The sequence below is a fragment of the Crocodylus porosus genome, unplaced genomic scaffold (genome assembly GCF_001723895.1).
Source record: "Crocodylus porosus isolate Cpor-Errol unplaced genomic scaffold, CroPor_comp1, whole genome shotgun sequence".
Lineage (NCBI taxonomy): Eukaryota > Metazoa > Chordata > Crocodylia > Crocodylidae > Crocodylus > Crocodylus porosus.
The window spans coordinates 7,075,660-7,091,154 of NW_017728906.1; the positions used below are offsets into that span (position 1 = coordinate 7,075,660).

At 41.0% G+C, this 15,495-nt stretch overlaps 1 protein-coding gene across 4 annotated transcripts in view; it reads right to left on the reverse strand.

The window, feature by feature from the left end:
• ZPLD1 (zona pellucida like domain containing 1) overlaps window positions 1–5,378 on the reverse strand; it is a 45,335-nt gene extending 39,957 nt beyond the window's left edge. For 2 of the 4 annotated variants that reach the window (XM_019528628.1, XM_019528629.1), the window contains exons 1-2: window positions 5,282–5,375; window positions 2,442–2,867 (exon numbers count right to left, since the gene is read on the reverse strand). The gene's annotated coding sequence lies outside the window, so the exon portion shown is untranslated. Of the gene's footprint in view, window positions 1–2,441; window positions 2,868–5,281 lie in introns of all 4 variants that reach the window. The other 2 variants (XM_019528630.1, XM_019528631.1) reach the window with 2 other exon arrangements.
• Window positions 5,379–15,495: the final 10,117 nt, after the last annotated feature.

Consider the following 15,495-nt stretch of genomic DNA (forward strand, 5'->3'; position numbering starts at 1 on the left):
CCTTTATATTGGTAGAAGATTGGAGAAGGAAGAGAGCAGTTTATCAGAACTGAGATCTACCACATTGCTGTGAAAAGAGAACTTTAGTTCAAATATTTGAAGTCCTTATTAAGCAAAAACTCCTTTCAAGGTTTAATTGCTCATATGCCACAGAACATGACCTTAGCCCTTACCTCTGAATTTACTCCGTGTGTGGTAAAATCTCTTAATATAATATTTAGATAGTTTGCTACTGAAATGCAGAGAACTAGCTCCTATACCAGCATGTATGAGGCACACATACATTGTCACCCTAAGACTCATTTCTGTATTATGAAACTCCAAACAAAATCCATTCTGGACTTTTCTTCTTTTGAGTAACAGAATATCATATAAAGAAAACAGGTAGGGCTGCAAGCTTTAAGTGACTGAATAGAAAATGTCTATAAACACAAGCACTGAGTAGGTACCTCATACATACTACATTTTTCTTGAACACTAAGTCTACCAATATTATATCCAGCCATTTGTGATGGGCAAAATTATTTTAATGTTTGTAAAATAGATATTTTGTTAATTCTTTCTTTTTTAATGTATTTGAGAAACAGGCAGTCTGACTCTGACTTCATTCACGCAAGGTTTTCATTAGTGTTTCTCTACTGACATTTGTGGAATTGCTTCTGATTTCTGTATGCACAAGACTAATATTAGTCCAAGATTTCTTCCTTTTCCAAATGCATTCTTTTCGTGACAGGGGCCAGATCATAGGCAAAGAGACTGAAGCCTGACATGCAAGACACAGGTCGCAGCTGGGTAAAATTACCCCTATGGTTCCTGAAACCTGTAGTGAACAGGTCATGTTCAGTCCACTGAATTTCTCCTGAAACTGTTAATTGTGATCATGGCTGCATACTCTAGAAATTTTACAGAAATCTTATGTCAGTTCACACAGACCACCGAAGAGCCATCGGCCACTAATGACTTTCAGTCACTTCTAATCCTGGGATAAATTCAAACCAGTGATTTAGAGATGAGACACTGTTCACAGTAACGCCTGTGTCCCCAGTCATCCAGCCACAGGGGTAGATAAAGATCTAAATGACTATCATTCTATTTTAATGACTCCTTTTACTCTTTTGAAGAGACCAATATAAACATAAATCTTCCATAAATAACTGTTTGATGTCAATAGCAAATAGATTACGCTGCGGCCATCTGCTTCCTGCTCAGAAAGCAACTATTAAAATACGATTTCCTTTTCCTAAAGTTGCAATAGCTTATAGAATCAGGATCACTGCAACTCCCCTGTTTTTAGAGAAACAAATATTTGACAATGAGGTCTTAAATAATTCCTAACAGTTATACTGTTTGGGCATATAATACTGCTAATACTTCGTTTTGGGAAAGCAAGCAATACCTTAGGTTTCCTAAAGCATTTTAAGTCAAAACACATACACAATGTTACTATAATTTTTTTTTTTGCAGGGCGGGAGGCAGGGGAGAGAGAGGCACACACACACAAATGGATTCTGTTCTGAAATGGAAAAATGATTCATTTAGGGACATTTCTTTCGCCTTGTTTTGAGTCCCTCTCATAACCATTTTGGACCCAAAACAAAGTTTGAAGTCATTTTTAGAGCCAGCCTCTATAAATGGACCTGACAGGGGCTGCTCAAGATCTAGGTGAAAGAAAACATAATATGCCAGGCACTGACAGAATATTTTTTGATCAAGAGCACACAACAGTACTAAGCAGAGCATCAAGTCCCATCAGCTGTCGTCTTCAGACCGTGATAACATTCTTCTCAGGATACATCTAACATTTACAATAACCGTGTCCATTTGAACTATATCAGTTCATCAGTTTAACAGAGTCTTGATTTCAAACTGCAGCTATCCTCAATCAAGAATATATTGTCATTTTTTAAAAAAAATACAAAGCTGGTACAATCATTATGTCCATTTGTCGTAACTGGAGATGCTATTTCCAATCATGGAACTAATGTCTTTCAGTTGCAATGGGAGCCAGATAAGAAATCTCACTTATCAAAATTGTCTGTTTGCTTCTGTCAATGCAAAGATTGTGGGAACTGGCAGACTGACACCACAAATCGGATAAGATTGTTTCCTTGATGAAATTACTGAGAGAGGTTTTGCCAATGTTTGACCTGAAGAAGTAACCTCAAGGCTTCAAGGGACCCATTCCCTACTCCCATCAAACAACAATAAAACCAAAAAATAAACACTTGTTTTCACACTTGGATATGAATTTGTTTTCCTTTTCTAGTAATTGATTCCCAATGTAACTCTTTCTCCTCCACCTCCACAGCTAAAGTTGCCAGTGAGGTCAGTGTTGCCTGACAGGTGATAAAAAGACAAATAGAAAAGTATTCATTCTTTGATAGTTACCAAAATGTCAATAATTTATAAAGTTTTAGGTGGCTTACATGATGGGCACTTACCCAAATCCCCTGTAGCTGTTGAGTCAGCTGTACTCCATCTATCCTGTACTGCTGCATGTGATTAAGTGTTTGACTTCCCTGCATAGCAAAACTTTTTCAGAAATTACTCCGACCCTTCAGATGGGGGAAAGAGACACTCATTATGAAAATTCTTTTTAAAAGTATGCCTGGATTTTAGATGGGAAAATGTGACAGGTCTCAAAATGCTTAACAAGTCTGTTCATCACCAGACTGAAACCTGAGCAGGTTCTTTTTTTGGTGGCTTTTTCAATCCTGCTCTGCACTCACTCTCATTTTTTTTTTTTTTGCACTCTTTTGATCTCCATCTTTCCACTATACAAATATCTCAAGAGGTCCATGTGGGGCAAACAATCAATCTGGAGAAATTATTCTGTCATCAGCTTGTTCAGGAAAAACCTTGTCTGCCTTTAAAAAAAATAATAAAAAAAGAGAGAGAGAAAGAGAGAGAGAGAGACAAATACCGAGATAGGATCAGGAACTAATCTGCAAGGTTATCAATGTCCCGTTGTGAGAAAAGTCTAGCCTTTTCAAATCTGGGTTAAACTCATCCTAACAGACAAAAAAAGCAACATTTCATGTTGTGATGAAAATGTGATATGGAGTGTCATCATGAATATGGGTGTCAGCAGAATGATAATTACCGACAGGACATCAATGCACACAAAGCCTACTGTACACAAAAGCAAAGATCAAGCTGTTAGAAACTGAACCTGCCTCACAACATCTATTCTCATATCTCTGGAATTCTGCTTTTTTCCCACTACGTTTTGTTAGTTCTTTTTTTTCCCCCTGCCCCTCTGGTTTTTATTTCAATAATCCATACTTATCATCTTTATTATAGTTCAGTTAAAGAAATGGTAATCTACAGTTCCTGGTGCCACTGAAAAAAGCTTTGATGTGTCTTGGCATATTAAAGTTTTTCTTTTTTTCCCTTTTTCTTTTTAAAGGGCAAACCCCTCCCTCTGCCGTCACAGTACTTAGGATACAACTTTAAAGACCAAAACATGCTGTGTAGGCTCAGAGTCCTATGCAAGGTGCCTTCATAATTTTCCAAATGTCTGCTAGTTACAGTTATGGCAAAAGCCAAGTGGGGCTGAAATAACGCATTAAAGTCTTGCTCATATCATTCTGTTAAACACTGGTGTATGAAGGCAACAGCAGAAGCAGAAAAGAAAAGCATACTATTGCTTTAACAATACAGTTGCTTTCAGTAGGCACTGTCCATAGTAAAGGGTCGCATCTCATCACACTTTTCTAGTTAGAGCACCAGGAAGCTTTCATTCTAGGCAAAATGGCCCCCAGAAATCCCAGAAGCTGCTGGACTAAGGGATACCGTCAGCCACAGCCATGTTTCAGCATGTAATGAAGCCGTGGCACAGTCCTCCTTCAAGGCACTGTGCAGCCCCAGTGGAATTAAGAAAGATGTCTATGATCCTCTGCCAATCCTTAAAGTGGGTCATCCCTCCCCTCAGTATTGTGATGCCTCAAGAGAGGAAAAATCTGGCCCTAACCAATTCAAAATGCTGATGGAGAATCAAACCCCACTGTCCTTATGTCTTCACAAGGCAAAAGCCTCACTGATAGCAGTGGATGGTTTGCTTGGATGCAGACTGTGGTCCATAATAAGAATTAGAATAAGCCAAACCCTGTGGGCTCGTGTTACCTAGGCAGATCCCTATACTCTGATTCAGGTAAATGGGTGTTTGGCTGAGTAAGGACTTAGTAAACACAAAAGTCTGTCCCATGACATTGTGATGCGGTACAGTCTAAAGTAAGGAGCCCAGATATGGCCTAATAAAATGAAGACAAACACAGCAACTCTTATTTATTAAAATGTAGACAAGCTAGCTCAGTGCTAGCACAAATCTACAGTGGAATATCTCCCCATCCCATAAACCTGATTGCTATTTACCCTTGAGCAGATATCCAAAGCACAAATCTCCTGTTGGTTCTTTTTGTTTGTTTTTTTTTTAAAGACACCTTTAGCATAAAATAAAGGTCATGGCTTGCCTTTTGGCCATGAGACGAGATTATTAAAAACATCAAATCATCTTAAGATGCTCCTTGCAGCTTCTGTCTGTTGAAACAGACAGCAAACTCAGCCTCACAGGGATCTCCAATGACATTTAGGCTGCTTTTCTTTGTATAGGAACACAATAAAACCCTGAGCTAGATTCATAGATATCATTTCACTTTTCCATTTCAATATAAAGCAAGTAGCACTTTCAGTAAATAAACGGTACAGCAGACTCCAGGAGAGGTCTTCAAACCCTACACTGCACTGAGAAGATGTGTAGCCGGTGTAACAGTGCTCAAAGGTCATTGTAGTGTTAGGCCTTTAAAGGAGGCAAAAAGGGGTCAATTTTTCTTACATTCTGCAGCAAGCAGGGAGTCGTTTCACCAAGGATAATGTAGTTTCACATTAGCCGCACATGAAAATGGCCAAATCAAAGGCCAGCGTGCTTTGCTATCACTGCACTGCAGTGGAAAGCAATGCTCTGCATTCTGCAGCTATGAGGCCCTGGTAAGACATGCACCTTTGGAGGCTATTACCACTGTCATTAGCACAAACAATTCCCATTGTATAATCTTATTAAAAAGATTACTTACATCGGTATTATGTTTGTGCTTTTGGGGAAACTCTACACTATTCCCCCTCAACCAAGGTACTCACTTTGGAGCAGCAACACAAAATGGATTAAAATCTGTTAGATTTGGTTGGGGGTGGGGCCGCAGAAGGAAAGCAAAACATATTCCCACAGTAATTAACTCGGCTTGTTATTTATAGAAAGCAATGAACAAACCTCTGTTCTACTTACCAACAAGCACTTCACCATTATCAGATTATGCTGTAAACAATCCATCCAAAGGACACGCCGCATGCACCCATAAAAACAGAGGTTTCATTCTCAAGCTCTCTATAAATACTGGCACTCTGCAATTTCATTGGTCTATAACATGTTATTTATCTACTGTTTAAAGTTAATGAATTGAAATCCACTTTTTTCATTAACATAGAAAAATAAAAAAAACAAGAGTATTTCCCCATTAATTTCCATGAGGCATCCATCTCCAACTGAGCTGGCAAGTGACCGACTTTTTTCCAGAAAGCACGAGCTTGCCAAACATTCGATTCTCTGACTTTACACTCTTTATTTGTAACAAAATTATTTTTGCTGTGTAAAACATTCACCCATTTTTCAAGCTTCCTTCAGCACAGTTGCAGAAGTTAGTCTAATCAGAACAACTGTACAAGCACGATACAAAGCATAACATCAGATAAAAAAAATCAAATCTATTTTACTTGATGTGGCTTTCAAATGTAGCTCATTATAACCACAAGACGTCTCACTCATTTATACGCTTAAAATTCACCTTCGTTCCAGGCAGGCCTTTTTTACTCTCACTGCATATTTTTGTACATTACTTGAAATCAGAAATGCTGACATTGACTCTGACATTTCAGAAAACTTTTAGATATGGTCAATAAATAAATTCTACCTTATTTCAAGCTTTTTCTTTATATATTTGGAGTGGTGTTTCTTGATCTTTGGTTTCATTTTGTTTGTTTCTTAAACAGTGTTTAAAAGCAACACAGTTTTCACATGCTGCCTTCTACTTATGCCAAGAAGAGAGGCAGTGGCAGTTTCTGAAAATATGAAATAAGCAAGAAAAACATAATTAATTTCCAAATTAACTTACTTTTACATTTTTTTAAAGAAATAAACAATTCAAACTGTATATTATGTGCTTGGCGCTGTACAAGGAAAAGCCAAAACAGTTACAAAACAATTGTTACACATTATTTCATTGTTTGCTTTCCCTCTTAGTCATCATCATCATCCTCCCCACTCCAACCCGCGGAGCTCTGATGATATCTTGTATATGTCCTCACTGCTTTGAAAGCCAGAATATCTGAAACACTGTAAAAGATTCACAAAGAGATCTGAAACTGCAAAATACAACTACTGTGTTGTTTGAGCACAAAATACAAAACCAGATTAATTCTGTACATAGATTAAATCTTAAACACCGAACTCATTTGATCAAACTCAAAGCGAAACTTTTTAGTATCTCTAAATGGGGATTTTTTGGTAATCACTTCTACAAACCCATGACAGTAGCTGGATAATACTTCTAAGTACTTTCACTTTTCTTTAAAATGACTAATTCAACCAATTTTTCCCTCCTTATGTAAGAACAGAGGTATTCCCACACTGGATCAGGGCAGTGGTATCTCTACACCAGAATCTTGTCTCCAACAGTAACCAGACACTTCAAAGAAAAGTCCAAGGTAACTCATAGTAGGCAATTATGATGTAAGGAAATTCATCATTCCCTCATCTGTAAGGAAAGGGGTTTTCCTTGCCTAAATAAAGTTAGTGGTTGAATTATGTCACAATGCATGAAATATGCGAGCGCGAGCGCGCGCGCGCACACACACACACACACACACACACACACACACACAAAGTAAAAGCTTTGTTATCTGGCATGAGTAGGGTAAGGAGGCTGTTGGTTATCTAAAACTTCTGGTTACCCGGCCTTGCACACAGCCACACACACACACACACGCGAGCGCGCGCGCGCACACACACACACACACACACACACACACACACACAAAGTAAAAGCTATGTTAACCAGCATTTTATTAACTGGAATACTTTATTAACAGGAATTTCCAATATCCGCCAATACATATCCTCAGTTTTGCAGTTGGACTCTTTGCCAAGTCTATCCAGCACGTGCATCAAGTATTTCTGTTGTTTATTCTGTGTGGGGCAGCGTGGGCTGCCACTGAGGGCTGGGGCCGGGGCAGCACGTGGCTCTTCCTGGCAGGGATGGCTGCGCTGCACTCCTGTCTTCCTTAATAGGTTTAACTCTCAGATAACCAGAATTTTTAGATAACCAGCACCACCCCCTCTTACTCCACTCATGCCAGATAACAAAGTTTTTACTGTATATATACTTATACACACATAAACACACATATATATGTCTCAACTTTTCATTCTATTACATGCAATTATGAATATTGTCACTCGTATAGCCAATCCTTCCTGGAATCATGGAAAGCTCAATCTCGCTGATATACTGTACAAAGATATCTCTGAGCTGTATTTCCATGCCAGGTGCATTGGCTGCCCCATTATCCTTCTGTTATAAAAGACAGTAAGCAAATTCAGTCTAAGTTGCTTTCTTTATGCCAATCATTATTATATACGTAGTATATATGGAATACATACCTCTTTTCTTGTTATTTGTTATCTCTCTAAACTAACCTACCATGGTCTTTTTCAAATTCTCTCTCTAAACTGGCCTATCAAAGTCTTCATCCAATTTAATTTTATACTAAAGAATTTCCATGCCTTTAAATTTTTCATCACCTATTTTTGGTCTCCTCCTCTTTTTGTTGTATGACATAGAGCAGCCCAAATATAACATGTACCCCATTCATTCATATATATATATATATGTATGTATGTATGTATGAATGAAGGCATTACGCTCAGAATTATTTTCTACCCATTTCTCTGTGTATCCAACTGCTCAGTTTGCTTTATTAACCAATAATGTGTTTTGGGCTACTCACACTAACAACTCATCTCTTTCCTGAGAGAATATAGTTAATTAAGAACCAACTACATGCATATGGAGTAGTTTAAATTATTCCTTTGTATATAGATTCAGTGGTTTTGAAAACCGTAGCTGCAAGGGAAAAGTTTTCAATATTTTATGATTTTTTTTCCAAGTTATAATCAAAGACAGAAAAAAGCACACCGTATGGAAACTTTGATGTATGTTTAGATCATTTATTAACATCTAGACAGGGAATCTATCAGTTTTAAATAATTAAATAGCATGCACCCTAGAAATCAGACAGTTTATATTCTATTTCATTGAAGTAACTCAAATTCAAAATACTTCTCTAATGCAAACAGTTAACAGAGCTGAGAGAACCTGCAATAAAAAATGAGGGTATCTTAGTACTTGTACCCTCACACTGCTCTTCATTTTACAATATGGGGTTTATTTCACAGCATCTCTATAGTAGTGAGCCCCTAGTCACAAAGTCTGGATCAAGACTGAGCTGCAAATTTCAACAGATCTGAAGGACATTTTGATCCAGGGCTTCTATTTGGCACATTGCTGAGCTAAAAGACAGCTTTGAAATGCAGATCTAGAACTGAACTTCCACACAATTCAGGGATATTTTTTTTTATTAATTTATTTTCTATGTGGCTTTCAGATCATCTAAATTAATTTTCAATGTGACACTTACCAACACATTTATGCATTCAAAATTATACTACACAAATATATGTGTACATTATGCAAAAGATATTAATAACTAAACATTGCCCATTTTAATCTTTCATCATGCCAGAGTCCTGTTTATGAACTGGGAGTGATCCCACTCTTTACTCTAACCACCAAGATCCCCACCCCTTTAATAACTGTAATACAAAATATTACCATGTTCCACTAATTTAATGCATTTTTCCTCCTCTGTTGAGACCCTAAGGTTTCCAAGAAGGGAGGTAGAGAAAGCACTTACATTCTGAAAAATGAGACTAATCTATTTCTCTGCTGCTTGACAGCAATGCCCATACCCTCCCTTTGTCATTAGCTTCCTCAGATAAATGCAGACATCACCAGACTTTCTTTAGCAAGGAGAAAAAAGTGACCCATTAAGTACTTAGAGGAGTGGACAGATTCACCCATTCAGATGGCTTCCTACACACTCGCAGTTGCCGACCAGCCAAGCTTGTATTTCTGAGAAAGGGCCCACACAGAGAGATTATTTTACTCTAAGTGGTTTCCTGATTTCACCTTTTCTGAAGTTTAGTGTTAAGTTGCTGAAAGATCACCTCATTGAGATGACTGGAAGCCAGTTAGACTCGAGAGCATAGGGCAAGTGAAGCAATAATGATTTGGTTGAAAAATATGAGTAGTTTAGCCTGTATTACAAAGAAATATGCCTGCATTCTCCATTATCTGATGGATGTCTTGCAGCTTTTATTCCTTTTTCTGGTCAAGACACTCAACCTGTACTTGTACCAGTGAGAAATTACACATGAATGCTACTGTCTTGTGCATGATATAAATGTGTGAACCCAAGAACTGCTGTACAGGGTCAGACAAAGGTCCATCTAGCTCAGTGTCCTGTCTCCAACAATGGCAAGTAGCAGTTGCTTTTTTGGAAGGACATAAGAAACACAGCATAAGAAATAGCTGCGTGATCAATCCCATCACATCCTCCTAGTCAGCAGCAGTCAGAGAGGTAGGGTTATCTTGAGCCTGAGTTAAGGATGACCTGATTAAGACTAACACAGATGGGACTGCTTGTATTGAATAAGTTGTTGCAGATAACAACCGCACAACCTATATGGGAAAGTAATGCAGGTATAAGGTAGTAAGGAGGGCTATAAACCAAGTTCCACAGGGGACGGTGATCAAGATCCTCCAGCAACAGAGCAAACAATCCAGAGGAGAAAGGACCAGAAGAAGCAACTCAGTTCTGGGTAAGGACCAGAAAGCCACAGAACTGCAACAAGTGGTGCAAAAAGGGAAGTGAGCAGGTCAAAATTCAAAATATATCCAATGTATGTATACAAATGTGAAAGGCATGGGGAATAAACAACATGACCTGGAAGCTAAAGCCTGAGAAAAGAACTATGCCCTGATTGGTATTACAGAGACCTGGGGAGACAGCTCTTATGACTGGAATGTCAACACTGAGGGTTACACTTCATTTTGGAAAGACAGGGTTAGGAGAAAAGGTAGTGGTGTCACCTTGTATATGAAATGCACAAACTCTTGTTCACTGATTCCGGAGGAAGAAAACAGAAGCATAGAATGCATTTGGGTGAAGATGAAAGGTGAAAGATGCAGCACCGATATCATGGTAGGGATTTATCATGTTGGAACAATTTCTTGTTGAGTTTCCAATACTGTGGCCTTTAGACTCTTCCAGCCTTCCTGAGTGCCTTTATCCTTAAGTTTGTCTTCCCATGGCACCATGCCTATGAACTTCTTGAGGCAGGTGAAATCCTCCTTTTTGACATCTACCATTCTTGTTTTGCTGACCTCTAAAGGTCACTAAATCAGGAAGAGGAGGTAGATGAGGCACTCTTCAGGAAGTGACAAAACTATCCAAAAGCTATATAGGATGGTACTGATGGGAGAGCTCAGTTTTCTGGACATCTTCTGGAAGAGCAATACAGCTAAACACAACATGACAAGTTGGTTTCTACCTTGTGTGGAGGACAATTTTCTGCTCTAAAGTTGAGGATTCAACCAGGGGATCGTCTATCTTGGAACTTGTCCTGACCAAAAGGGAAGAACTGGTGGAAGATGTGAAAGTGATGGGGAACTTGAGAGGAAGTGATCACGTTATGACAGAATTCCACATCCTGAGATGGAGAAAGCATGAGGTCAGCAAAACAAGAACGGTAGATGTCAAAAAGGAGGATTTCACCTGCCTCAAGAAGTTCATAGGCGTGGTGCCATGGGAAGACAAACTTAAGGATAAAGGCACTCAGGAAGGCTGGAAGAGTCTAAAGGCCACAGTATTGGAAACTCAACAAGAAATTGTTCCAACATGATGGAACCATAAGAAGAATGACAAAAGACAATGCAACTACACACAAAGCTTATAGAATGCCTGAAATGCAAAAAAAAAAAAAATGCAATAAAATAAAATTAAAAAAACAGGCAATGGAAAAGTGGCAGGTCATCAAGAAAGCTTACTAGGAAATAGCAAAATCCTTCAGGGACAAAATCAGGAAGTAATATTAATACCAGAACTGCAACACGCCACTCCAGCCCTGCCTCTGCCTGCAACAGCGCCGCTTACTTGAGAAGGGTGGAAGGGTAGTGCCCCAGATTTCACATCGTCTTATATGGTTAACCTAGCTAACAGGGATTATTTGGATAAGGAAGGGGACCAACTGAGGGATGAAACAACAGAAGAGATGGTAATAGACTTTTGAAGGGTCTGAAAGAATTCAAGTCAGCAGGGCCTGATGAGCTTCAGCCCATGGTACTGAAGGAACTGGCAGAGGACATCTCCGAGCCGCTGGCAATGATCTTCATAAGGTCTTCACGGGAGACAGATGAGGTACCAGAGGACTGAAAAAGGGGCCAACGTAGTGCCCCTTTTGAAAAAGGCAAAAAAGGAGAACCTGGGGAACTATGGACTGGTTAGGCTTACTGCACTACTTGGGAAGTTACTTGAGTATATCCTAAGGAAGGTCATTTGCAAGCAACTAGAGGAGAAAAGGCAGACTGAAAGCAGCCAGCACAGATTTACTCAGAATAAATGTATCAAACTTGATCTTTCTTTCACAAAGTTACTACTTCAGTGCATGAAGGAAATACTGTGAATATGAATATACTGTATGTGGACTTCAGCAAGGCTGTGGATAAGTTCCCACTGACCTTTTCACAAGCAAACTGGACAAAGGTGGGCTGGACAAAACTACTATAAGGTGGAGAGACAACTAGCTCAATAGCTGCAAGCAAAGGGTAATTATAAACAGGTACATGTCAGAATAGCAGGAGGTTTTAAGCAGAGTCCCGCAGGGGTCTGTCCTGGGCCCAGTGCTGTTCAATATGTTTATTAATGATTTGGATGCTGGCATAGAAAGCTTAAGTTGGTATATGACACAGAAGTGGGAAGGATTGTAAACACATTGGAGGATGAGAAAACAATTCAGAAGAATCTTGACAGATTGGAAAGCTGGCCAGAAGCTAATAGGATGAAGTTCAATGCTGACAAATGCAAGATACAACACTGCAGGAAGAATAATTTAAAAAAAAAAAGCAAAATGGGAAATACCTGGCTAGACAGCAGCATTATGGAGAAAAATCTAGGAATCATGGTAGATCATAGAAACAATATGAGTCTGTAGTGTGATATTGCTACACATTTCATCCCAAAACTGCATTTGGGAATCATCAATAGAATCATTAGGTGCAAAATACAAGAGTGATGGTTCCTTTTTATTTGGCACTGGTTAGGCCCTCACCTAGAGTAACGTGTGCAGTTTTAAGTTCTACATTTCAAAAAGGATGTGGAGCAGTTAGAGAGGGTCCAGAGATGGGTGACAAAGATGATAAAGGCCTTGGAAAGCAAGTCATACCAGGAAATTCTGAAGGAGCTAGGCATGTTCACCTTGCAAAAAAGGCACTTAAGAGGTGACATGATAGCAGTCTTCAAATACGTCAACAGCTGCCATAAAGAAGCAGCCTTTTCTTTCTTGCTGCTGGAACTTAAATCACCCTTTCTCTCTTGTGTCAGAAAGCAAGACATGGACCAATGGCTTGAAGTTGCAACAAAGTAGGTTTAGACTGGATATCAGGAAAAACATCTTGATCCCAGCTTACTTCCTGCCTATGGCAGGGGCAGTGGGGCAGACTCAATATCACAAGGTCCCTTCCAGCCCCAATGTCTATAAAATCTATTAAATCTATGGACAGTGAAGCAGTGGAACAGACTTCCTAGGGAAGCTGTGGACTTTCCATCACTGGAGGTGTTCAAGGAGAGAGGTTGGACAGCCACCAGTAAAGAATGATATCGGCGTAGTTATGTGTCCCGGAGACTGGGATGATGCCAGCAACTCCCCTGCGGCAGGGGACAATGCTCCCGGGAAACCCGCGCAGCTTGTGAGCCAGCTTTACATACAGCTGCGGCCGGCCAGTGACGTCAGCACCAGACGCTGGCCGGCGAAGATAAAAACAGCGGCGGCTGCAGCAGAAGGGGTGGATGGCCCCAGAGTGGGGAATCCGTCGGCGGCAGAGAAGGAGTGTGGGGCCCAATGGCATCCAGAGGAGAGCAGGAACAAGGAGAACCAGAAAGAAGGAGCCAGCGGCAGCCTCCGGGAGCCGGCGATGGGCGAGAGGGGCCCGAACAGTACGTTGGCGAGGGGAAGCAGTTGCAGAGGACGCGCTGGGACCAGCTGAACGCCTGGCTTGGAAGGGTGACGAGGATCCTGAAGGAGAGTCGTGATCGGGGTGGAGTCACCGCCAGGACCACGGGCACCAGGATAGATTTGGCTTAGAGTCCCAGGGATAGGGGTTGGGAGCCGACTCTGTACTCAGAGGGGCTCAACCTGATATGTATAAGGGATAGGGGCAAGGGAACAAGGTGGACGGGCGAGACGGGCCACGTGACTCCACTGGGTCGACTCAAAAAGGTGGCATGAGGCCAGGGTGCAGGGGTGGTGGAGCCCCGTGTACGTCCACCACGTCAGACCCGGGCAGCGAGGGACCCGCTAGGTGACCCCCCCCATTGATGGTACACCAAGATGTGGCAGGAGAGAGTAGGGTTGGCGACGTGGGGAAAGAACACCTGCATTGCCCCCAAGGGCCCTAAGGCTTGGCGACAACAGGAGGGCCGTACCCTCGGGGTGAAAAAAGCCCGGTGGGCACATTATGCATAAGTTCAACTATGGGTATTTACCATGTTTCTTTTCGTTGCTGGTTGCCACATGGGCTGGGAGAGAATTCCACTACCCCACCCCTCTTTACTGCTACATGTGGGGGGTTATTCCTTCCTTGGGTGCATTGCATGTTTACTGCCCCCAAGTCTGGGGATTTTGACTGGGGTGCTCCAATATTCATCCTGGAACTTAAATCTGGAGGTTCCTAGCTAGAGAGTCTTGCCCTTCTGCTCAGAGTCAGACCAATTGCCATATTTGGGATCAGGAAGGAATTTTACCCTAAAGTCAGATTAATATGGACTGTGGCTTTTTTTTTTTTACCTTCCTCTATAACATAGCCCTCTACCTGATATCTCTTGAGCACATATTAAAAATCTTTTGTAAAAGCAGGACACTGGCTGCTGGGGTGCCCCTGTGGCAGGGTAGGGTATTAGGGTATTATATCTTGTCAACGTTGACTGTAGTTACTAAGAGAGTAGATTGTGGATTGGTTGGATAGGGCTGATACTACCTCAGGCAGAAGGTTGGACTAGCTGACCTCCAAAGGTCCCTTCTGTTGTGGAAAAATTTGTTCCATTTCGATTCTGAGATGATTAACTCACTTGCTCTCTCAAAGCTTTACCTCATTTGTATGGAAAATGAAATGGCTGCACACGTGTGCTGTGGACTGCATGAAGAGCTTGCTGGAATGTGGTAAATTTATGGCCTAGTTATATCAACCAAGAATGTGCAGTACCATACCTTAGTTTTGGCATGAACCAAGGCTGGCTCTGTCCAGCTCCTGTGAAGTAAAAATCAGAGATCATTCTGAGTGATAGTGAAGGCCTGAAGTGAGAATGATACCGACTGGATGAGACTGGAAAATATGTTACAGGTAGGTGACTGACAGCTGACAATTGGATTGTGATTGGCGAGTAAGCGTGGGGTGATTGTGAGCCTTAAAAAGCTGGGTACCCCAGAGCCATGGGTTCTTTTGCCCCAGTTCTTTCCCCTGCTAGGAAAGCTCCAGTTCTTCCCATGCTGGTTCATCCAAATCCAATCCTTGGGATCCTGCCTGACAGTTTGCTTGCTTTCTGCAGTGTGAGTATGTGTGTATCCTAATGTGATGCGTGAGTCACTTTAAATCCTATACTCAACCTCGTGCAGTTAACTCGGGGCTGGGGCAATAATCATGCAGAGCAAGTATCCAAAATCAAATACGGAATCTTTATTCGCTCTCTCAAAGAGGCACCTCGTTAGAGCGAATAAAGATTCTGTATTTGATTTTGGATACTTGTTCTACGTGATTATTGCCCCAGCCTCGAGTGAACTGCACGTGGCTTTAAGAGCGTAATTCATAACACCATACATGTGCTACACATTCCGCTCTCATCCCCATAACTTTATATCCCTCCAGACTTCTCCCTGAAACACAGAGGTTGAGTATAGGATTTAAAGTGACTCACTCGTCACATTAGGATACACACATACTCACACTGCAGAAAGCAAGCAAACTGTCAGGCAGGATCCCAAGGATTGGATTTGGATGAACCAGCATGGGAAGAACTGGAGCTTGCCTAGCAGGGGAAAGAACTGGGGCAAAA